Source organism: Microtus oregoni, unplaced genomic scaffold (genome assembly GCF_018167655.1).
Source record: "Microtus oregoni isolate MIOR12 unplaced genomic scaffold, Mior012 000015F_ref0000493, whole genome shotgun sequence".
NCBI classification, from domain to species: Eukaryota; Metazoa; Chordata; class Mammalia; order Rodentia; family Cricetidae; genus Microtus; species Microtus oregoni.
The window spans coordinates 7,020,139-7,045,092 of record NW_024543074.1 but is presented as its reverse complement, the minus strand read 5'-3'; positions in this window follow the sequence as shown (position 1 = coordinate 7,045,092).

Here is a 24,954-nt window from a genome sequence, read left to right as displayed (position 1 = left end):
TCACTAGGGTCACTTTTATGGATTTTAGGGAATTTCCACTGCACCAAGTTTCCACATCACCCACTAAATGCCTCTGAATTGTAGTAATCTCTCTCATTACTCCTTCCTTCCATCCCTTCCATTCCCTGCCTGAAGCCTCCTGTTATCCCCACCTGCTCTCAGTCCACCAGTAAAATCCATTCTGTTTCCCCGTCCCATCTGGAGATCCATGCAAGCCACTCCACCCCCAGCCCATTGAGCCCTGCTTTCTACTTAGTCTCTCTGGGTCTGTGGAATGTACCAGATTATCCTTTACTGAACAGCTAATGTCTCCTTATAATAGTGAGTACCTACGATATTTGTCTTTCTGGGTTTGGATGGTGTTATTTCTAGTTCCTTCTATTTGCTTGAAATTTTCCTGAAGTCATTGTTTTTAACAGCTGAGTAATACTCCATTGTGTAAATGTACTACGTTTTCTTTATCCATTCTTTGGTTGAGGGTAATCTAGTTTGTTTCCAGTTTGGCTGAGAAAGTGTCCTTGTAGGTACGATGTGGTGTCCCTTGGGTTTATGACCAGGAATGCTGTCACTATGATTTGAAGTTGATCAATTCCCAATTTTCTCAGGAAATGAAATATTGATTTCCATAATGGTTGTACAAGTTTGCACTCCCACTAACAAAGGAGGAGTGTTCCTCTAGCTCCACATCCTTACTCACATCAGCTGTAACTTGTGTTTTTTATTCTAGCCATTCTGAAGGGTGTAAGAAGAATCTCAAGGTAGTTTTGATTTGCATTTACCTGATGGATAAAAATGCTGAATATTGTTTCCTAGCCATTTCAGATTATTCTGTTGAGAATTCTCTTTTTTTTTAGCTTTGTACCCCACTTTTAAATTGGATTATTTATTATGTTTTTTTTTTTTTTTTTGGTTTTTCGAGACAGGGTTTCTCTGTGGTTTTGGAGCCTGTCCTGGAACTAGCTCTTGTAGACCAGGCTGGTCTCGAACTCACAAAGATCCGCCTGCCTCTGCCTCCCAAGTGCTGGGATTAAAGGCAAGGCGTGCGCCACCACCGCCTGGCTGGATTATTTATTATGATGATGTTTAGTTTCTTGAATTTTTAAAATATATTTTTAGAAATTAGCCCTCTGTTGGATATGAAGTTGACAAAAATCTTTTCCCATTCTTTTGGCAGCTATTATGCAGGCTGTCACTTCCCTGATCTCTTTCTCAGTCTATTTGTCATTTGTGTGTAGGAGGACTACTGGTTTTCTTTAAGTTAATCTTTCATCCAGCAGCATTGCTGAAAGTGCTTCTCAACTGTGGGTATTTCCTGGTGGAATTTTTTAAAGGTAACTTATATATACTATTGTATCACCTTCAAATAATGATACTTTGATTTTCTTCTATCCAATTTGTATACTCTTTATCTCCTTCTATTTCTTTATTACTCTAGCTAAAACTTAAAATACTATATTGAATAGATGTAGAAATAGTGCACAACCTTGTGTTGTTCCTGGCACATCTTTTCTGCCAGGTCAGTATTGTTGTATGTGGGGTCTAGGACTGCATAAGAGAATAGATTTATTTTCTTCCCAAGCACCTGATAGCACCAACCAGCACCAAGAAAACTAGTCAGTAACAAAGTCTTTTAGTCAATTCACAATTGTTTTTGGTGTCCTGAAACCAAGAGGTGTGGGATATGGTGGACAGCCAGGAACAATGGCAATAGCTTCTATTGCTTTGCATACCTATGGGACCTCTCTGATTAATAACTCATGTGAAGGTAATCCATGCCCTATACGAACATTTTCATTTATTAACACAGTTTCTTGGAGTATCTTGGTCCGCTAATATAGGTTATTTTTGCTAAACTCATTATGTATATTATTATATTATGTTATATATTATATATAATGCACATACAAATATATATGCACATACCACACACAAACAAATATATATATATATATATTCATATTCTTAGTAATTATGGTGTTTCATAGGATTTCTTCATTATTCTAAATGTACACTCCCCTATTCCACCTTTAATCTAAATCCCTGTCCCTGTCCCAGCTTAGGTATTTAGCTCCGAATCGTCTACTTTTGTTCATTCATCTCACCTATGCCCTATTTTTCCCTCTGAATACATTTTAAACTTGGTTTACAAAGCCATAAGTTCAGAAGTTCTTTCCTCATGGTTGATGCTTTTTAACCTATAGGAGATCAGCTTTAAAGAGAAAGATGCCAGCTATTTAGCCAACTGAAACTTTTCCTCCTTCAGATTCATCTGATAAAGTTTGCTTTTCCAATAATCCTGTGGCATTACTAAAGCATAACAAACTCCAGACACCCAGAGATGTTTAATGCATGCAGAGAAGTGTTGCCTTCAATATTCTTCTCTGCAGCTCCCAGCTTTGCCTCGTTATTCTTCACAGTTTTTATCATTCTATTGTTTTCCTCAAAGTTATGAATTATTCTTCAGAATTTTTATTTAATTGCCACTAAGTAAATTTTTTGGCATTTCATTTTAAAATATGGTTTATATTGTTCTGTTTTTCATTTTGATCAGCCCTGATGAAAATCTTTAATTCAAATTTTTGCTATTTTGTTGTATATATTCATGTTTCATAAAGACAATATATCTAAATCATAATATGTGCTTTGGTCATGTTTTTCCTTTATTATCTCCTTCCTTATTTCCTTCCCTTAACCCACTATTTTCTTCCAGTCTTTTTTTTTTGTGGATTTTTCGAGACAGGGTTTCTCTGTTGTTTTGGAGCCTGTCCTGGAACTAGCTCTTGTAGACCAGGCTGGTCTCGAACTCACAGAGATCCGCCTGCCTCTGCCTCCTGAGTGCTGCGATTAAAGGCGTGCACCACCACCGCCCGGCCAGTCTTTTTTTTACTCTCATTTTCTGTGTGTGTGTTTAAGCATAATCTATCTATTATCCATCTATCTATCTATTATCTCTCTATCTATCTATCTATCCATCTATCTATCCATGAATCTACTCCATCTATGATCTAACTACATATCTATATATGTATATATGCGGAATATCTTGATATTCCTAATAAAAGGCTGATGAACTAACTAGTCTTTGAATTATCAGAATTTTGACAGTCTGTAAGAATGAAATAAACCCTGTGCTCTCCAAGTTGACTTTCTTCATCTCTTTATCATAGCAATAGAAATCAAACTCACACAGAAATTCTTCCAGCACTTGCTTCTTGGTTGAAATTCTTGGAAATAATGGGTTTCAAATACTTGATGTCTTCATTTCAAGAATAAAATTTCTCATTATTTGTGTCATATTTAGCCTCGCATTCTCTATGTTCAATATCTGAAGGAGTAGGGAATAAGAGTACTCCTGCATGCCTATAAGGAGCGTTCAAACAAATGACTTATTCTTGAATGGCTATACATTTTAATTTCTAAGTCATAACATGATTTTTTGTCACCTACCTTCTCTTTTACGAAATATGCTGTCTGTTAAATCTTTTATTAAATATATATGTACACAGAGGGAGGTAAAGATTTACACTGTAGCCCAGTCTGGCCTAGCATTCACTACAAAGATGAAACTAGCCTTAAATATGAGGATCCACTGTCCCTAGTCTCTCCAGTGTGAAGACCACAGCTTGAATCCAATGTGCCCTAATTTTATATTTTTATTTTTAATTTTTTATTCTATTCTGAATATTTGTACTTATTTATTGCTCAGTGTATTGTAACCAGATGTTGTCAATTCTTTTTTTAATGTGATTTTTTGTGTCTGTGTGTTTTCCCCACCTGTATGTCTGTGTGCTAACGCTAGGATCCTGGTGTCTCTGGAGGCTGGAAGAGGGAATGGGATCCTCTGAAACTGGAGTTACAGATGCTTGTTAGCTGCCATGTGGGTGAGTGCTGAAGAGAGCAAGCCCTTGAGAAGAGTAACCATGCTCTTAAACCACTGTACCACCTCTCCATCCTCCTCACTTCATTTTTATCATTTTAATTTATGTAGTCTAAACTCATCCCTGGCTATTAACTCTTTTTCTTAGTGTTAATTCTTTTTATATATGTCAAAATTTGGGGTTTTGTTTCAACTTTATTTTTAAAACATTTTTACATTTTATTGTTTCATTCTTATTATGTTCTCATTGCTGGCTTGTTCCTTAATGGATTTTATAGTCACCATTTCCTCCAGTACATCCAAGTCACCTCAAATTATTTTTGTGGTGTTTTTGGACCCTAAACAGCTCTTTCAAACATGTAAGTTTTCATACTATGAGGAGATAAATAACTGTCAGTTGAGGTACTTAGAGCCCTATTCTGAGGCAAGCAGCGGTTTTCCTTATTTTCCATTCATGAGCAGAAACATCAGGCTTCAACTCTATGCTTGATTTTTTTTTTAATTTATTGTTTAAAAAAATCCCTGTGGTTTTTTTTTTTTATTTTACATGCCAAATCCAGTTCTTACTCTCTCTCCTCTTCCCCCCACTGCCTCCACCTTCCTTCCCATCTGAGCCTCTATTCAATCCTCAGAGAGGTTAATGCTTCCCTTAGGGAGACAACTAAGTCTAGCACATTGCTTTGAGGCAGAACCAAGGCTCTCTCCACTATATTTAGTCTGAGCAAAGTAACCCTTCAAAAAGAATGAGTTCCGGGCTGGAGAGATGGCTCAGCGGTTAAGAGCATTGCTTGCTCTTCCAAAGGTCCTGAGTTCAATTCCCAGCAACCACATGGTGGCTCACAACCATCTGTAATGAGATCTGGTGCCCTCTTCTGGCCTGCAGGACTACACACAGATAGAACATTGTATACATAACAAATAAAAAAAAAATAACATAAAAAAAAAAAAGAATGAGTTCCATAAAGCCGGGACAAGCAGTAGGGATAAATGCTGGTCTCACTGCCAGTGGCCCCACCATCTGCCCAAGCCATAAAATTGTCATCCACATTCAGAGGGCCAAGTTTGGTCCCATGCTGGTTCCTTCTATGTCAGGCAAAGTCATTGAGTATAGGCAGAGACTGCTTGTTTGTTTCCAGTTGCCCAGATCTCAAATAATCACACAGAAACTATATTAACTAAAACACTGCTTGGCCTATTAGCTTGGGCTTCTTATTAACTAACTCTTATATCTTAAATTAACCATTTCTATTATTTTATATTCATGAAGAGGCTTGTGGTTTGCCAGTAAAGTTCCTGGGCATCAGTCTCCATTGGCGGCTACATGGTGTCTCCCTGACTCCTTCTTTCTCCTAGCATTTAGTTTAGTTTTCCTGCCTAGCTTAGTTCTGCCACAGGCCAAAGTTGCTTCTTTATTAACCAATGATAATAAAACTTATTCACAGCATATAGAGGGTAATCGCACATTACCTCCTCGTTTCTGTCTAAATAAAAAGGAAGGTTTTTTAACTTTAACATAGTAAAATTACATATAACCAAACAGTTATCAAGAAAGAATTATAGTTATAATATTTAGTCTATTTACATTTGACAAATTAAGAAAAATACTCTGTCATCTATCTTATCTTTGTAAGTCTAAATTTTTATATCTAATCTCTTTTATGAATATAAATATCTGTCTTCAACTCCATCAAAGACTCCAGAAGGATATAATATTACCTAAGCGAACAGGAAGTGCATTGTAAGCAACTTCCAAAACTCTAGAATTGACAGAGACATCTCATTGCTTGGACAGTCACCCAAAGTTCTTCTGTAATATTAGAGCATCTATCTTCAGCTTACAGGCCCATAGTATCCAGCAGACTTTTCCATGAAGCAAGAACTTTCAAAGACAGTTCTGCCTATATTTGAAGTTTGTCAGTCACTTCTGTGTCCTGTAGAATGTCTGCCAGACTCTTTTATGAATCAGCAAACCTAAAGGACTGACTGTCTCACTCTTAGGCAATATCAGCTGTCATTTTTCTGTGGATCTTGAATGTGGAGTTTATACAGCATACCATCAAGCAGTCCAGGCAAGAGCAATTTCTTGCCCAAATGGCTAGCAAACTCCATAAGGGTCCTCTTTGATGCCCATCATCCTCTTGAAGTAGATTGGTGCTGCCAGGAACAGATGTGTCTCATTGTCATGAAAAGGCCTAAGTTTTTAAAACATTTTAAATGCCATATTCTGTTAGTCTTTAAAAGGTTTGAAGACTACCTATCCATCTGAAATACATCTCTGTAAATCTAGAAACCCTAACTAACATGAGTACAAGCTTTACTATTATAGATGGCTAGTAACCTGTCTTTTTAATTATACATTGATGTGGGAGTGTCATATATCAATCTGTTGATTTCATTGGTTAAGCAATAAAGAAACTGCTTGGCCCTGATAGGTTAAAACATAGGTGGGAAGAGTAAACAGAACAGAATGCTGGGAGAAAGAGGAAGTGAGCTCAGAGAGAGGCCATACTCCACTCTCCCGGGCAAACGCGCACGATGAAGCAAGCCGCCAGGTCAGACATGCTGAATCTTTCCCAGTAAGACCAGAGCTACACAGTTTATTAGAGATGGGTTGATCGGGATATCAGAATTAGCCAGTAAGGGCTAGAGCTAATGGGCCAAGCAGTGTTTTAAAGAATACAGTGTCCGTGTAATTATTTCGGGCATAAGCTAGCAGGTGGCTGGGGTGCCGGGGATGCAGCCCCGCTGCTCCTATTACTACAATACATTACAATTTTAAATTATATGCACAAACATGATACCTTAATCAAGTGCAAAAATATACATATAACAAAATTGACTTTAGATTTGTATCAAAAACCAAGATCCATACCAATGCAAAGTATTCATCTCTACAGCATATACTACTTTTTATTTTATAGAAATCGGCTGTGAACCTTAATCACTTACAATCAATTCTCTTTAAATGAAAACAATTATTTATAAACAATATTTGGGGATTTGGGGATAGTTCTCTTCAAACTGCTTCCTGATTTTTGTTGGACAAAGTGTTTTTAGGGTTCTCAGAGACCTTTCAGATGCCTGTTCCATCAAATCTCATTAGCCTGGAAAGAATCCATAGGTTCTCATCTTCTGTAGAAATAAAAGCAGAACCTCTTTTCCAAAGAAACATATCCTTAGGCTCAAATTTTTAAGTCAAGATACCTTTAATAAATTTATATTGGTTTAGCTTAACAGCCTGTACAATGTAAATATTTATATATATATATATATATATATATATATATATATATATATTGACCAAGAGTGCATTTTTTTCTTTTAAATGATAAGAGGGCATGGCTAGGACCAACTCTGTAGCCCACCCTTTTAGCTCCATCCTGTCCAACATGGCAGAGGCATATTTACTATCTCTAAGAGCCATGCACATTGCCGCAGCTCCAGGGTTGTAGCCCACTATTAAGCAATTTGTAACACACTGCTCACAGACCTCATTTAATTGCTCAGCCTCCTGAAAGGGCCAGAGTTCTTCATGCCACTAGCACAAAACAGGAAGCTTTTCCTCAAAGGAACCACACAGTTCTTGCAGCTAAAGTCAGGAAGCCTCTTAAAGGAGCCTTGTCTCTGCTTGCCACCATCAAACAGAAGCTAGCTGAAAAAAAAAATGTGGCTACCAAGAAACTGTTCTTGACTCCTGTTTATGTGGATCTAGAAGACATTTTGTTGTTGTTGTTAAGCTTTTGTTAGGTCTTATGTGGATCCATGCCTCAGACTGTGGGCACCATTCTGTGGGTAGAGACTGTTGTTTGTTTGTGGCCACCCAGACCTGAAATAACCACACAGAAACTCTATTAACTAAAACACTGCTTGGCCTATAAGCTTGGGATTCTTATTAACTAACTTTTACATCTTAAATGAACCCATTTCGATTATTTTATATTTCGCCATAAGCTTGGTGGGTTACCAATAAGGTTTCCAGGTATGTCTACTTTGGCAGGGACATAACATCTCCTTGGCTCTGCCTTCGTTCTCCAACATTCAGTTTAGCTTTTCTGCCTAGCTCTATTCTGCCTTGCTACAAGTCAAAGCAGCTTCTTTATTAACCAATGATAATAAAAAGCATTCACAGCATACAGAGGGGAGTCCCACATCAAGTGAGCCTCTATTAGCTTAGGTGAGCTATTTCATTGGGTATCCCCATCATGGTATTAACTTCTTTGCTTGTATTCTCACACCTCCACTTTTCGACTAGACATTGGGAGCTCAACCCAGTGCTCTGCTGTGGATATCTTCATCTGTTTCCACTAATTGCTGGATGAAGGTTCTATGAGACATTCAAGTTAGTCATCAGTCTGACTACAGGGCAAGGCCAGTTCAGCCATTCTCTCCCCTATTGCTTAGAGTCTTAGTTGGGGTCATCCTTGTAGGTTTCTGGAAATTTCTCTAGTGTCAGGTTTCTTGCTAGTTCTATAATAGCTCCTTCACTCAAGATATTTCTTTCCTTGCTCTCCATCTTTGTCCTTTCCCCCATCTCGAGCATCCTGTTCTTTCAAGTTCTCCTTCCCCTGTCTCCCCTCCTCCCTCCCTTCTGCCTTCATTTCTCTCTCTATACCCATGCTCCCAAATTTTCTCAGGAGATCTTGTCTACTTCCTCTTCCCAGGGGGATATATGTATGATTTTCTTAGATTTCTCCTTATTACTTAGCATCTCTGGGGTCATGGCTACAGGCTTTTTATCCTTTCCTTTACCACTAGTATTCACCTATGAGTGGGTACATACCATGCTCATCTTTCTGAGTCTGGGTTACCTCACTCAAGATGGTTTTTATAGTTCCATCCATTTGCATGCAAATTTCAAGATGTCATGTTCATTCTTGTTTCCTAAGGAAGTCAAGCTTTCCAATACTTATCTATGCTTTCAGATGGTGTCACTGCCTGCCATGGCTTGTTTCCTCTTCCTTTTATGCAGAACCTTAGTTCAGAACTCATCCGCTCTTTTTGCATTTGTATTTTTCTATTCAGGAACATCTTTACAACACATTTTTGTCTCAATATATGAATTTATAGAACTATCATGAAGAAATCATAAATTGCTTTTCTGAGTACTCCGGAGACCATAACACCATGCTTGAATGCTAACCTTATAATTATGATGTTGTAATTTAGTTTTTTTTTTTATGTGAGCACTGGACTTTAAGCTCCTAAAAACTAGTGACCACACTTTATGCTTCTCAGTTTGTGTCATATTCCCATAAATTGCCCTTAGAAAACAAGTGTTCTTGATGTTGTATTTTGAATTTATCAGTTCTGCCATCCAACTTTTACCTTTTATATTGGTGGGTTTCATATGCTGACTCACCTTGTTACCTCCCCTCCAGGTTGTCTTTTTATTTCATGTCCCATAAGTCTCTTTGGTCTCATCATTGTCCTGTGTTTGACTTTCTTACTCTCCTTTCCTGTCTGACTTCTCACACACACACACACACACACACACACACACACACACATCTGAGATATCTATCTTGGAGAGAGTGTAGAGTTATTGTCATTCTGTGACTTTTTATTGCAGATAATTTCTACCATTTTAATGAAACTCTGGTGTTTTGGCGACACATTTATTTTGTTTCTACATAAAGCTTGTCTAGTTAACAAGAGAAAGGGATGATGTTAAAAGTTGCATGAGACTGATTTGCATAATACTTTTAAGGCAGGAAAATCATACTGTTGCCAAGAGCACCAGCATTAGTAGCTGGTATTCTGAAACAAAGAGGTCCTTGCTTGCATCTCCCGATCATCAAACTACCAGAGAGGAAACATGGTTTCAAGCATGTTCCCTTAGCTAATGATTCCTGACAACGAAACAAAAAATGTGTTATAAGTAACTGAAAGCCACAAGAGTCTCTATAGTTCATCAATTTGACATATTATATTACCCTTTATAACTTGAGACATGATAGAAATAATTTAGTTAACACTGATGATAAAGTGAAAGTCCATTCACATGGACTACCTCAGTCAGGACCCCACCACTCATGTAAAAAACAGAAGTGGAGGTGCACACTTGTAATCACAGTGCTGGGGGAGTAGAAATGGAGATCCACTGGGCCCATTGAAGCACCAGTCTAGCATAACTGATAAGCTGAATGACTATGTAAAAGACCTTGTTCAAAATAAAAACAAAACAAAAAGAGGTAGATGGGGGCTGGAGAGATGGCTCAGAGGTTAAAAGCACTGACTGTTCTTCCAGAGGTCCTGAGTTCAATTCCCAGCAACCACATGGTGGCTCACTACCATCTATGATGAGATCTGGTGCCCTCTTCTGAGGTGCAGGTATGCATGCAGGTGGAACACTGTACATAATAAATAAATCTTTTAAAAAAAGAGGTAGATAGTTTTTGAGGCACTACACCCCAACTTAACTAAATAGCATTTCTGTTAGAAAAAAATGAAATTGTTGAGTGAAATGAATATATTTATGCGTGGTTAGAATTGTGGAATCAAGCATTAAATCTAAAGAATAATTGGATTAGTCGGTGGAAAATTTATGTAAGAGCCATAAGATGAAAACAGATCAGCTAAGAAACTTTAATACAATTCTATGGTTGAAGGCAGATGCATATCACACACGTTGATAGTGACATGTGTCAAAATTTGAATCTGAAATTACTTAGTTGCCCATGTTTGGTCACCTAGGACCTACCAACTCAACAGCATTCAGAAGTAGCTCAGTCATTCCTTTTCCTTCTACCTACCTATCATTTGCAATAAAACTCTATTTCATCAAGTTCCAATTGTACATTTTAAGTAAGAGAGTCTTGAAGAGTAATCTACAATTTAATCAAAATGAAACATTTAAATGAATAGAAGGAAATTTATTCTCTGTTAATACACATAGTCAAACTTGGCATTTACATTATAGTATATTATTGTATTATTATTATTGTATTATTATAATATTATCATTTACTTGTATTAAAACCCTAAGTAATTCACATTACTTTCGTTAAAAATTTTAGACAGAGAACCATTTTTAAGGAGAATTATTTCATTTTTCTGTTATCAGGAAACAGAAAAATTATCCTTTTGCAAACCTGTTTGCTGCTGCTCTAGGTTTACAAAAAAATGTATTTCAATTAATTAGTGTTACATTGTCTTTGACTGGAGGAAATTGATTTTTATCCTTAAAGCAATAGAAAGAGTTGTAACATTTTGTTCATCATCATTTCAAAATTATTGAAAGAGGAGAAAATTAGATTTGAAGGTTGGGATTATATGTTAACGCTGATGGAAGACTTAAGTATAGAATAGCTTTCAATTGGTTCAGTGCTCTTGCATCTGCAGGTATAAAATTTCATGGAGATATATATTTTGTAGATTTTATATTTCCTTTAAAAGTCTTCTTGCTAAATTCGAAGGTCTCTGTGTTAGCACCCTGCAGAGAACAAAATCAATGTGGGCAATATAAATTATAGTGGCTGATAATAGCCTTATATATTGGTACCCTATCACTCTTTTCCTTAATTTTCCTAGTGAGGAAGATAAATTATCTTGGGTGTAGAATTATTTGACCAAGGCTAAGCCTGTTCTTCAGGCTCTGTGTTCTCTGGGTCACCCAGGCTGAGGCCATGGCTGTATTATTGTGGCTTACAAATAAAGACAGCACAGTAAAAACGCTCACGTGAAATAAAAATACCCAGCCTTAAAAAAAAAATACCCAGCCTTTCTGAAAACAGTGACCTAACAAACTCTCCAAATTAGTGTTTTCTCTTTGTAATGACTACTCCTAACTCTTACCTGCATCGTTGTATGTGACTAAGGTCGTAATAGAGGACTTCATTTATTTTAGTCTTTTTGAGTCATGAGCTGAAGTATAGCTGCCCCTCTAAGCATTTCTCTCTATAAATCTGACGGGTAAGGCCGTGACAACCGTACTGGAATAACATAGATTCTTATCATGTAAACAAACAGTATTACAGTTTTTTCTAAGTTGACTTCATGAATATCTGGATGTCACATACATGACACATAGAAACAAGGAAAAAAAGTATTGATGTAATAGCTTTAAATATGCAGCCACTAAAGAAGAGTTGAACACTTTAAAATTACTCCCAGAAAAAGAGTTCAGTATAATAAAATTAAAAAAAAAAACAATTTGGAAAGCTAAATAAACATCATCAATCAATGCTGAGCGTGGATTGTAAGAAATTATTTTTAGTTGTTTAAAAGATGTGTACTTGCTTAAATCACCTACAGATTGCTAGGCTGAGTTTTTCTTGAATATAATAGTTCCATATAGAATATTTTTGCTTTGATTCAAACGGGTAGTGTACACGCAGCTTTGCATTCAATAATTCAATAGACAAATAGTGTGCTTTAATATTTTTAATCTTCCCTTGAATGTATTAGCTTCCTGTCTCAGCCAACCAAGTTCTAAAATTGAAGGTATAACCCCCCTGCATGCAAAGAGTACCTTTTTGTTCATTTGTTTGTTTTTGAGACAGGATTTCCCTCTGTAGTCCTGACTGGTTTGGAACTCACACTGTAGACAGGGTAGCCTTGAACTCATAGAGATCTGCCCGCCTCTCCTTCTCAATTGCTGGGAGTAAGAGTATCTATTTCTAACTTGCATGTATCTTCAAAACATTTAATTTATAAATATATTATATATTTAAAATATATATATATTTATATAATTTTATATACATATATTCATAAGCATATAAGTATATCTTACACCATGCTTAGCTGTATAATGTTATTTGTATTTGTGCTTTCATGGTTGACCATTTTTTATTGGATAAATATTTTATTTGTTCTTCCCTGGAGAAGATTATTTCTCCAGATCTCAGAATTCCTTAATTGCTATAGTTTTTTGTGTAGGGGTAAGATTTCCTGGGGTTACCTTTGTCCATATTAGCATCTCTTTTGGTGTTACTTTTGTTCAGCTCATGTTTAGACAGTTATGCTGAAAATATATGAATGTAGCTTCTGGCATTCCAAAAGACACAAACTCAAAGCAATCTCCCTGTACCTCTGTCTCTACAATTTTCTGTTTTTTCTTCAATGATCCATGAACTCAGATGTAGGAGTTGTATTATAGACATATTGTATGCTGTGTTGTAGCATTTGGGACTGGATTTCCTTATAATACATTTTGACTGGGTGAGATTTTCTATTATTACACCACGTCTTCACCTAGTCATCATGAACATTAACCCTCTGGAACTTTAATTCCAATTAAATACTTTCTTTTATAAGTTGTTTGTTCATAGTGGGTTTTTTAAATCACAACATTGAAATAACTTACATACACCATTTTGACAATTATTGAATTTCTTACGTGTTGGGAGCAGTGAGACCCCAGATCCTGAATTTCTTTTAAAAAACTTGTAATCCCCTGATCTGAGTGCCTACAGCTGCTCTGAGCATGAGACCTTCAGGACCTTCAGGAGTTCCTGATGGCAGGAGAGTGGTTTCTGGTGGGTTTGGCTGGGGCGTGGCTGTCTCTATATAAGCTTCCCCTGAACACAATAAAGGGGGCATTCTTGGGAAATTCAAGGATGACCCGTGTCGCTGGCTCTCTGTCTGTGTGTGTATGTGTATTTTAACCTCCAGCCCCCTTGCCCGAAGCTCGCGAACTGGGTGCCAGCGCACAGAGCACAGACACTGGGGGCGCGGTGCGCGGCACTTAGGTTCTCTTTGCTGGAAGTTTTCCCTAACCCAAGATTGTCATACAAATCTGTGCACTATTAATCTTCTGCCTAAAATGCACCTTGCTCTTTTGACTTTGGCTTTTGAGGGTAAAGCATGATTTGCAAAGGTAGCTCGTATCATTTCTAGTCACACAGAAGCCCTCTCCTCTAACTGAAGCCCTGCTGGTCTATGACATCTTCATGCACAATCACCTCACTCTTCACCATATTTACGTAAGCAGATCCTTCACTTTTCTATCTCTTGACTAAACAGTAGCAGATTCACAACTCACTTAAACAGGCTTACAACACCCCTATACAGATCAAAGGTATATCTTGTAAATACTCTGCACTTGATACATTGTGGAAAGTCTTTCACATACCCCCACCCTGAAAAGAACTTTGCATTTCAAACTTTGCCCCTGATTTGACAATTTGCATTATTTATCCAAAGATCACCTACTGAAAGTTTGCTTTGGGCTATTTCCACCGCTCACTAAAACACTTTAATGTATCAGCTTAATACTTTTGGTTTGCTTAAGAACACCTATGTTGTAATTATCAACCATCGTCATTGCTGAATATTGCTTAGTCCTTTGTACTTGAGGTCTGGCAATGACTAAACATGGTATATTTATTAGAGATTATCAAAAGAGTTCTAACAACACTCAATGTACTTTCTGAATAAATTCTAGTTACGAATTCTCAGTGTGCAAAATAGTCTAGTCTTGCCAATAAAGAGTTTAGCATGATAAAAGGAGAAGTATTTCTTAACAGATACTATAGCTGCCAACATCAGCTTGTAAAGGCCAGTGAGCTCAGCAGAATCTCTATGCATAGAAGACTGTTTACAGAGATGTCATCATTTATATATTGTATTAAAATGCATTGCAATGCATATTTGAAAGCTTCACACGGGATTAAAATACATCAAGCTTATTTTATTTTAAGATTGCTCCAGCAAGGAGTATTGTCATCGTGAAAGATGAGGAGAACTAAGACCTATTTTAATGTTTTATGAAAACATTATTAAAAAATCCATCATTAGTCACATTCTCCTTCAAGTCGCTTAGCTCAGTTAAAATACATTAAGCTTCCTTTAAAGTCAATAAAGTGTTTTAAAAGGCTTCTTCCTGGCACAAAGCAGACAGAGGATATATTTATTTTAATCTCCCTTAAACACCAATGCCTAATCCATCATTTTGGCTTATATACTCCACCCACATACTTTTTCGGTGTTGAATAAAGCAACATTTTGAAATGTATGTTTCAATTATTTCTTTGCTCTGTATTATTGCTTTTCTTTAGTTTTATATTGTATATTTGTATATTTCTCAATGGTGGTCACATTTTAGTTATATATTGTATTATTTATATAGTTCTCAAGGGTAGTCACGTTTAATCTTACCCATAGTACGATCCATGTGGACCCCAATTGAATCAGATAATGGAAAACTACAGGACTCATAAGTCAAACACTATTAGCATTTATGCAGTCATGGATTTAATCTGCAGCCCACAGTGATTTGTGCACACACCCTTGCACATGTACACACACACACACACACACACACACACACACACACACACGCACAATACAACAAAGCAAGTTTGACTTTGCTAGGGCATGTGCCAGATCCTTGATTACCAGAAATTCAGAAGGCTAGACATTCCACGGAGCCAGGGAGTTAGAAACCAGTGTGAACCATTGTGTGACTCTGCCTTTTCTTGACCCCAAATAAATCAGTTTTTACTGTGCTTTTCACGTGATAGGGATGTAGGTAGAGTGCTGCTTTGCATACTTAGAGCTCTGTGTTCAGTCCACACCATTGTGTATGTTGGTTTGGGTAGCTCATGGCTGTAATGTCAGCACCTGAGAGGTAATGGCAATGGGATCAGAAATTTAAAGCCATCTTTGTGTACTTACACTGTATGATTAATTGGGCACGATATATCTAAAGTAGTTAAAATTACAGAAATGGAAAGTGTGGTCGTTCGGAACTTCAGGGGGGGAAAAAAGTCCAACTGGTTTAGAGTTTTAGATTAGCAAGGTGAAAAATTTAGAAGAATCTGTTAAATGACACTAAGAATATGCTTAGCACTAGAAGACTGCAGGGTGAAAAGTAATTCAGGTGGCAGGTTTAATAGTTTGTGTTTTAATAACAATTTGAATAAGAGAAAAAATAAAAGCTGCAGATAATGACTACTCCATCAGAGGGTTCTTTTTTAATTAATACATTATAGGTTTATTTTTTTAATGGATATTTTTTTCAATTAATAATTTGTTCCCAGTCACATCACAATTTCCTCTCACAATTTCCCCTCCTCTCCTCCTAGTCCATCTGCCCAACCTCTCCCCTCCCTCTCATCCACTCCTTCTCTTTTTTGTGAGCTCCTTTTCATGGTTTGAGTCATAAAGTTTTGCTGGTTGAATGCAAGTTTTTAAGATCACCAACATATGCATTTCTTCTTTTTTCTGTTATCCATATCAGGCATCTACTTCATAGTCTTCATTATTTGACTCTTTTGTGAAAGGATATAAGAGCCCCAATGCTATCTGCTTCTCTCTACTCTGTTTTCAGCTATTTTGTTTGTTCCCTTTTCTCCTGCTTGGTTCACTACAACTCCAGATTCACAGTGTGGTTATCTCTACTCATACTTTCATTCATAGCCTTATGCTGAGTTGTCCATCTAACAGAGGAACTGTCTTGAACTTAAATGTCAGTGGAGCCAATCTCATGACTCAGGATTGATTGAGAAATTTAATGAAGTTTCTTCTTCATCACTGGGTGGTGAAGCTCCCTTACGAACTTATTCGTTTCTGCGATTTTTAATTGAAAGGCCAAGTTCACATGCCTTTATCATCCTATCCTTCACTCTAGAGTTGACTTCACTGTTTTTATTCTGTTCACACCATACCATGCCTCAATGCATCTCAAAAGTAAATATTTTTTTTGTGAATATAGCTGAACAAATGTCCCTGTAGTATGGTTTAGCATTATTCATAATAGCCAGAACCTGGAAACAACCCAGATGTCCTTCAACTGAAGAAAGGATAAAGAAAATATGGTACATTTATACAATGGAGTACTACTCAGCGATAAAATACAATGATATCTTTAAATTTGCATGCAAGCAGATGGAACTAGAACAAACCATACCTGAATGATCTAACCCATCTTCAAAAGAAGAGTATGGTTTACACTCACTCAGGGGTGAATATTAGCTGTAAAGCAAAGGATAAGAAGCCTATAGTCCTGGACTGGAGAGATGGCTCAGCGGTTAAGTGCACTGACTGTTCTTCCAGAGGTCCTGAGTTCAATTCCCAGCAACCATGTGGTGGCTCACAACCATCTGTAATGAGATCTGGTGCCCTCTTCTGGCCTACAGATGCACATGCAGACAGAACACTGTATATATAATAAATGAATAAATAAATATTTAAAAAAAGAAGCCTATAGTCCATGACCCCAGAGAAGCTAAGTTACAAGGAGAACCATAAGAAAAATATAGATCCCTCTGCAAAGGGGAAGTAGACAAGATCTCCTGAGAAAACTGGGAACATGGGGATAAGGGGAGAAGTAGGAAGCAGAGGAGAAGGGGAGAAGGGGAGGGGGAAGAACTACAGAGAACAGGATGGTAGCGAGGGGGGAAGGACAGAGATGGAGAGCAAGGAAAGATATATCTTAATTGAGACAGCGATTATGGGGCTTGCAAGAATGCAAGCACTAGAGAATTTCCCAGGAATCCACAAGAATGACCACAGATAAGACCCTAAGTAATGGTGGAGAGGGTGGCTGAACTGGCCTTGTCCTGTAGTCAGATTGATGACTATCTTAAATGTCATCATAGAACCTGCATCTAGCAACTTAGGGAAACACATGCACAGAACCATAGTGGAGCATTGGGTTGAGCTCCCAAATTCCAGTTAAAGAGTGAGAGGAGTGAGAATATTAGCAAAAAGACAAAACTATGATGGGGATACGCACTGAAACAGTTTACCTGAGCTAAAGGAAGCCTTCTAACTCTGGCTTGACAGCAATGCAACCATCATGGGACCAAATTAAGCCCTCTCGATGTGGTTGACAGTTGTATGGCTGGGACAGACTGTGGGGCCACTGACAGTGAGACCAGGATTTATCCCTACTGCTTGTTCTGGCTTTTTGGAACCCATTCTCCCTGCAGGGATACCTTGCTCATCCTAGATATAATGCCAACAGCCTTGGTCCTTCCTCAAAGCAATGTGCTAGACTTTGTTGATTGCCCATGGGAAGCCATAACCTCTCTGAGGAGTGGAGAGAAGGTGGGACTGGGGTGGGACAGACAAGGAGGAGGGAGCAGGAAGAAGGAGGGAGTGGGAAATGGATTTGGTATGTATAATGAAAAAAGATAGTTTTTAAATAATAAATTAAAATGAAAAAGCAAATACTTTTATTTTCAACAGGTCCTTCTTTTTACTTGCTCCACTTCGATTTTATCTTCCGTCTCCTTTTATCTCTCCTTTTTCCTTTCACCACTATTTTGTTTCCCTACTTCCTCTTTTAAGAGAGACAGTCTTCTTGCTTCCAAGTTGGTCTCAAATTCTGAGGTTCTGGTCATTCCTCTCTTAATCCTCCCAGTACCTAAGACCACAGGCTCATGCTGGCTTGATTATATTCTCTCACAGGAGAAAACTGTTTTCTATTTAGCCTCTAAATTATGTCACGATCATTTCTAGAATTTCACCACCTGCAGTGGTTCCTAATGATGAACAATACAATGAAATTCGTAAAATATCTTACTAACTTTTGCTATTTATCATTTTGTAATTGATGGCTCCAGCAGAACAACATGCCCTGTAAATTCTTTCCCCTTGAATGTATTATCCATGTGTCAATATTAAAATGTTCTCATGGAGATGAAGAAATGCATTAGACTTCACTCATTCTCTACATTGTCTTAGTGCCCCTGTGCTCAGAACTCCCCACTTTGCGCACTTTCATTTTGTTGCAACTGATAGATCAGATTTCAGGTGTGGTGTCTGTTTATGTTGGTCTAATTTCTGAGGGAGTTTTCCTGTGGTTTTTAATTTCAAATCCAGTCACTGCCAAGTGGCAACACTCCGTTTCCACCTCTAAACTCTTAATGTAGTCATTTCCAGTGGACCTGTAAGTTTCATATACACATATGAGGGTCTCAATATAAAAATTTGCTAACATTTCAATGTTTAAATAACAGATGAACAGTAGAAAAAATAGCAGAAAGGTCCAATCCTCCTACAGAATTTAGATGATTACAAACCATTTAATGTTTGGGTTCCTACTTGTATTTTTGTAAAATTAGCCTCAGAAAGCCTTTCTTCTGTTATTTACAACAAATAAAGGATCACAATTGACTTGTTTATTATGAGCCCAATTCCAGACTTGGTTGCAAGTTATACAATTCTACTTTATAAATTGTCTATTTTTGCACTGAGATGCTGCAAGGAAGAGTAGATACTTGAGATATGTATTTACTATTATTTAACAGAAAACCAGGTTCCGTCTGTTCTGTTGCATAGCCCATGGCTTATTGCCAAAGAGAGACTTTATATGTTCTTTTTTAGAATCCAAGCAGAAAATACCCCCATCTAAAGATGAGTCATTGGGACTGGACTCTGAATAGATGCCCCAGTCTGAATGGACTGTGAAAAGCCCTTTTCTAGTGAAAATGTCTATACAACTCCCTTTCTAAATTGCATCTGCTTCTAAATATGCATTGCTATATTCATCTTACAGAGATGAGACTTAACTTGGCTTATTTATTTGTTTGTTCCTTTTCAAGGATTTTATTTTATGTTGGAATTATGCATGCGTGTGTCTACACCAAAGGTGGTCCATGGAGCTGAAATTACAGGTAGTTGCAAGTTTTCTAACATGGATGCTAGGAATTGAATTTGAGTTTTCTCCAAGAGCAGTTTAGGATGTTAATAACTGAGCCACCTCTACTTTTTTATAATATTTAAGGTATCTTGATAATCATTACTACTTAGTACTCAAGGAAATAATAAAAACACCAAGAAGAAAGTGCTTCACTTGCTAATAAACCTTCCAAACAGAAAATGCAGTGCACCTGGATAAGTTAAATGCATTTTTAACATCTAGTATGATCTGCCATTCTAGTCTCTTTTTTGTTTGTGTTTTTGTTTTTCGAGACAGGGTTTTTCTGTGGCTTTGAAGCCTGTCCTGGAACTAGCTCTGTAGACCAGGCTGGTCTCGAACTCACAGAGATCTGCCTGCCTCTGCCTCCCGAGTGCTGGGATTAAAGGCGTGTGCCACCATCGCCTGGCTGATCTGCCATTCTAAATACTGTATTTCAGTCATTTTTATACAGAGTGTTCCATCTACTTTTGTCTCTAAAAATGTAGTTCACATTTTTGTATGGTCTCAGAAACAATTTCCTATGGTTTCTCATAGACTCACAAGCTGCAAACAGTAAAGATTTTCCCAATATTCATAATAAACCATTGTGCAACCGGACAGTGAATCATCATAATTTTGTTATGTCAAATCCACAGGTAATAGAAACAATTTTTAAAAAAAAAAGATCTCAGGAAGAAGATTCTCAGTACATCATTCAAGCACATGGCTCCTAATCAGCTGGAAAACTTTATAAAGGTCTATGAAACACAATGCTTTTCTTCTCCTAACACCTCTTTATTGTGGTCTCTACTATCCCATGGTGAGCAGGATAGGTGTACCCGTGTCTCTGTGTCAATCATTATATGCAAAATTATAGGATAAAAAGATGGCTGAGAGGTTAAGAGTGTGCACTTCTCTTGCAAAGGGCCTGACTTCAGTTCCCAGAGCCTGTGTTGAGAGATTCGTGACTCTGTTTGTAACTCTAGCTTCAGGGAATTTACTTCTGTGGGCACTTGCATACACTGTCAATTCCCCCTCTCTCTCCTTCTTTTTACCTCTCTCTCCCACTCTCAATAAACAGACAAAAGCATTTTAAAATGTTATACAGAACGATTTGTAGATTTACTTATGTTAGGTAAATAGGAGCAAAGTATCCTGACACCACAGCACTAATATAACTTAAAACGTTCAGTCTATTCTTTTTTAGACCTTATCTTCCTGAATAAACATTTGGTGCAATTACAAAAAGAAATCTCATGTTTACATCTGAGTGAATGCTAGGTCACAGGAGTATTTTACATTGTTGGGCAATGAAACATTCATAAGCATACTTCACAGTACTTTTGTATTTCTCTGACTGCTTATTTGCCATAATTCCTAGCAGGCAGTTAACAATGTCTTTTCATCACTTTAGATATAGATAGTGCATTTTTTTGCTCCAGTAACATCACCAGAATTTCTGTTGTTATGTAAGTCCTGTTCTTGGGTCTCCATCTTTGGAGGCTTTGCCCCTGTTCCTGCCAAGCCTTGGCCCCTCCCCCGAGGAGTGTCAAGGTAGCCTGTCAAAATCTTGACCCCTCCCCCAAAGGAGGGTCAAGACAACCCCCCAAATCTTGGCCACACCTCCAGTCCCACAGTATATTTAAACTGCTCTCTTTTGGCTTGATTGGGATTTTTGCATTAATAGAGAACTCACATAGGAAAAATTCCTAACATGTTATTTTTTATATTATAAAAAACATCATTTGACATATTCTCTCTAGTACTATGAATTATATTTTATACATTTAATAAGAATTAATTGCATATTACTTTAGTGCATATATTTTATTAAAACTAGGCTAACAGGATTCTGAAATTTTTGGAATATCATTTCTTATTACATATATCAGTGTGTGTGTGTGTGTGTGTGTGTGTGTGTGTGTGTGTGTGTAGGAACATGCATAATGCCTATGGAGGTCAAAGATAACCTTTAAGAGTCCCTTCTCCTCCTACCACATGGGACCCACACAGTGTACTTAGGCTTGGTAGAAAGTTCCTTTACCAAGTTTATATCTCACTGACAATTTCTTTTCTCTTTGTAGACTGTTTGAAATTTTTATATATCTATTCACTGCAGATTGTTTTATTTTTCTTAATTAAGCAATTATTTCATTTTGTAATTTATGCTGTAATGGAAATATTATATAGTTTGCCCCCCCTATTTTCTCACTCCAACCAATTTATGCCTCTGACCAGCTCCTTCTCAAATTCATGTTCTCTTTTCCTCTTAATTAAATATGTTTGTATATATATTTATAATGAATAAATGTATAAACAAAATATCTTAATATGAATCTATAAGTTTTATTTTATATAATAATAATACTAACCATATCCTTCATACCTTAACAGCTTTCCAACACTTTCTATTAGTATATTATCTTAAAAGTATTTTATGTTTTAAGGAGATAAACAAGACTTTATCTCTCTGGTGACTCTTAGAAACAGTTTTCTTTTAATTCAGCTTATAATTTTTATTAAACCAGACATATTTGGGGGTAAACAATGATGGTGATGGACTCTTGCAATTTCTACATACATTTTAATATCCAAGAAATATGTTTAAACTAACCTGTCAAGTGAATCATTTTCATTCCTATTTTATGATAGTATTTCAGATAAGGTTAGGAGGAGTCTTTATTGCTTCTTTATTGAAATCATGTTTTTATTTATATCAGTCATTATTTGCATATATATGTGCTGATTATGATTATTGTTTTAAACCTGTTGTTGGGGTTTCTGTCCTCAGTTTCTGCAATCATTAAGTCCCAAAGAAATCACACAAAGGTCTACATTAACTATAAATTGATTGGCCCATTAGCTCAGGCATCATACTAACTCTTATAACTTATATTAGCCCATTATTCTTGCCCATGTTAGCCACGTGGCTGAGTACCTTATTCAGTGAGGAGGTCACATCTTGTTTTTTCTGTGGCTGGGTCAGGACTGCAGAGGAATGGGCTCCCTTCTTCTCAGAATTCTCCTGTTCTCATTGACCCACCTCTACTTCCTGTCTGGTTTTCCCACCTATACTTCCTGCCTGGCTATTGACCAATCAGCATTTATCTAAAATATAATCGACAGAATAGAGACCATTGTCCCACACCATAAACCAAAGGTTCGTGTCTAAAAAGTGGCATTGCAGGATGTAACACTAAATGTTCTTTGTCAGGAACCACCCATACAGAGAAACTGTGCCATTATAAGAAGTAGAGGGATTCTGTTTAGTGAAGTATCTTGCAAAACATCAACCATCTCAGAACTAAAAGAGTAACTACTGACCCAAACCCATAGAGTCTTCTTCTTCTTCCTCTTCTCTTATCTTCTTCTTTTCGCAGTCCTTCTCCTTGTGTTTTCTTTCTTTATTAAGACAAGAGTTTCACAATGTATCCTTAGTTTGCCTAGAACTCACTATACAGACTAGGTTGTCTTCAGATTCATAGAGTCTCCCTGTCTCTGCGTCCTGATTGAAGAAGTTTTTTTGTTCTCATTCCTGGCCCTAGAGAGACTCTTAGGTAAATCTTGTATACTTTTTGAGTTTGAAATTGTTAATATTTTCCTTAATGAGTTGTAATTTAAAAGTAGGGTAAAAAAATCTGAAAAGTCTTGAGATATCTTTTTATAGATGTCATTTTTTATATGCACAAATCTTAGTATTTTCAGATTATAAAAAAACCCTGTTACAACTCATAAATTCAGTGAACATAAGAAATACAAAATTAACACAAAAATAAACTATGTATCTATACACTAATACATCCTCTCAAAGAAATTATGGAGATTAATTCTACTTACAGTAGCCCTGAAAACTAAAGTACTGAAGATCAAACTTAGTTGAAGTAGTTAAACAGTTATGTACTGAAAGCTAAAAAGAACCAATAGGAGAAACCAAAGACATGTAAATATAATGTTATCCTATTTTTGGAATGGAAGACTGCTCCTTAAAATTGTTATGCAGATCTACATCTAGATTCAATTTACTCCCTACAACAGTATTCAAGCTACTTTAATTGAGAAATAGGAAAAAAGACACAATCTTAAAGTTCATATGAAACCACAAAGGACTAGCAAAAGTATAAACAATCTCGAGGAAAAGCAAGCCTTGAAGATTTCATGCAACTTCATATCAAAACACTTTGCCAATCACAGTAATTTAAGAAAACATATTGTCTTAAAGGAGATATAGGTGACACAATAGAGACCCAAAAAATAGACTTTCTTGTGTTGTCCATCCTGTTTTCAATATAAATGCTTCATATCATTTACTTACCAAAGAGTATATATTTATGTTGCAATATGTATACCAACAATGCAGAATGTTGGGAAAATGGAAATGAAAACAAGCTACTTCAGCAGCTGTCAACATCGATATTATTTTACAGATATGATAAGAAAATATGAGGCAAATGTATTATAGTCAATGTTGGAACAGAAAGAATATATTAAAGTCACGTGTAAAGAACATAGATATAAAATTTAACTTCAGCAGCAATTAGAAAAACAAAATAAAACCTTTCCTATTGTTCTCTATGTCTCAATGTAAGTTTTTCTTAAAGACATTTTAAGTTAATGCTCTGATTTTGCATATGATTACTTTAAATTCATTGTCTTCAAGAGTAGGTTGGAATTTGGGAGACTACATGATAAAACAAAGGAATCTTCAGGATTGGTAGGTGAATTGTGGGTTATTTGGACTTCTCTGCCCATTTTATTATGCTTTTTCAGGGAGTTAATTTGTTCTAAACAACTACCTATGTTGCAACTATTACCATGAACTGAGATACATTTACAAACAATTTAGTTTGGGAGTGCTTGTAGACTCCAAATCTGTGGAGAGACTCAAAGCATTCATCACTGAATGAATGAATAACAATAAAAATACTAACAAGAAATAACATAAAACAAATTGTTGGAAAATCATCAACATTTTTAGAAGTATTTTCTTTTTAAAAATTTTCTTTTAATTTATTTTACATACCAGTCATAGTTCCTCTTCCCTTTCCCCCCATTTATCCCTCAGAAAGGGTAAGGCTTTCCATGGGAAGTCATCAGAGTCTGGCATATCAATTTGAGGCAGGTCCAAGCCCCTCCCCTGTATCAAGGCTGAGCATGGTAGTCCATCATAGGGAATGGGATTTAAGGAGCCAGCTCATGCACCAAGGATAGATCCTGATCCCACTACCAGGGCCCTACAAAGAGACCAAGCCACCCAACTGTCATCCACATACAGAGGTCCTAGTTAGGTCCCATTCAGGCTCCTCAGCTGTCAGTTCAGAGTTCATGAGTTCTTAATAGCTAAGGTCAGTGGTCTCTGTGGGTTTCTCATCATGAGCTTGACCCCCTTACTCAAATAATCCCTCCTACCTCTCTTCAACTAGCGTTCAGGAGCTCAAGTCCAGTGCTTGTTTGTGGATCTCTGCATCAGTTACTGGATGAAGGTTCTATGATGACAATTAGGATACTC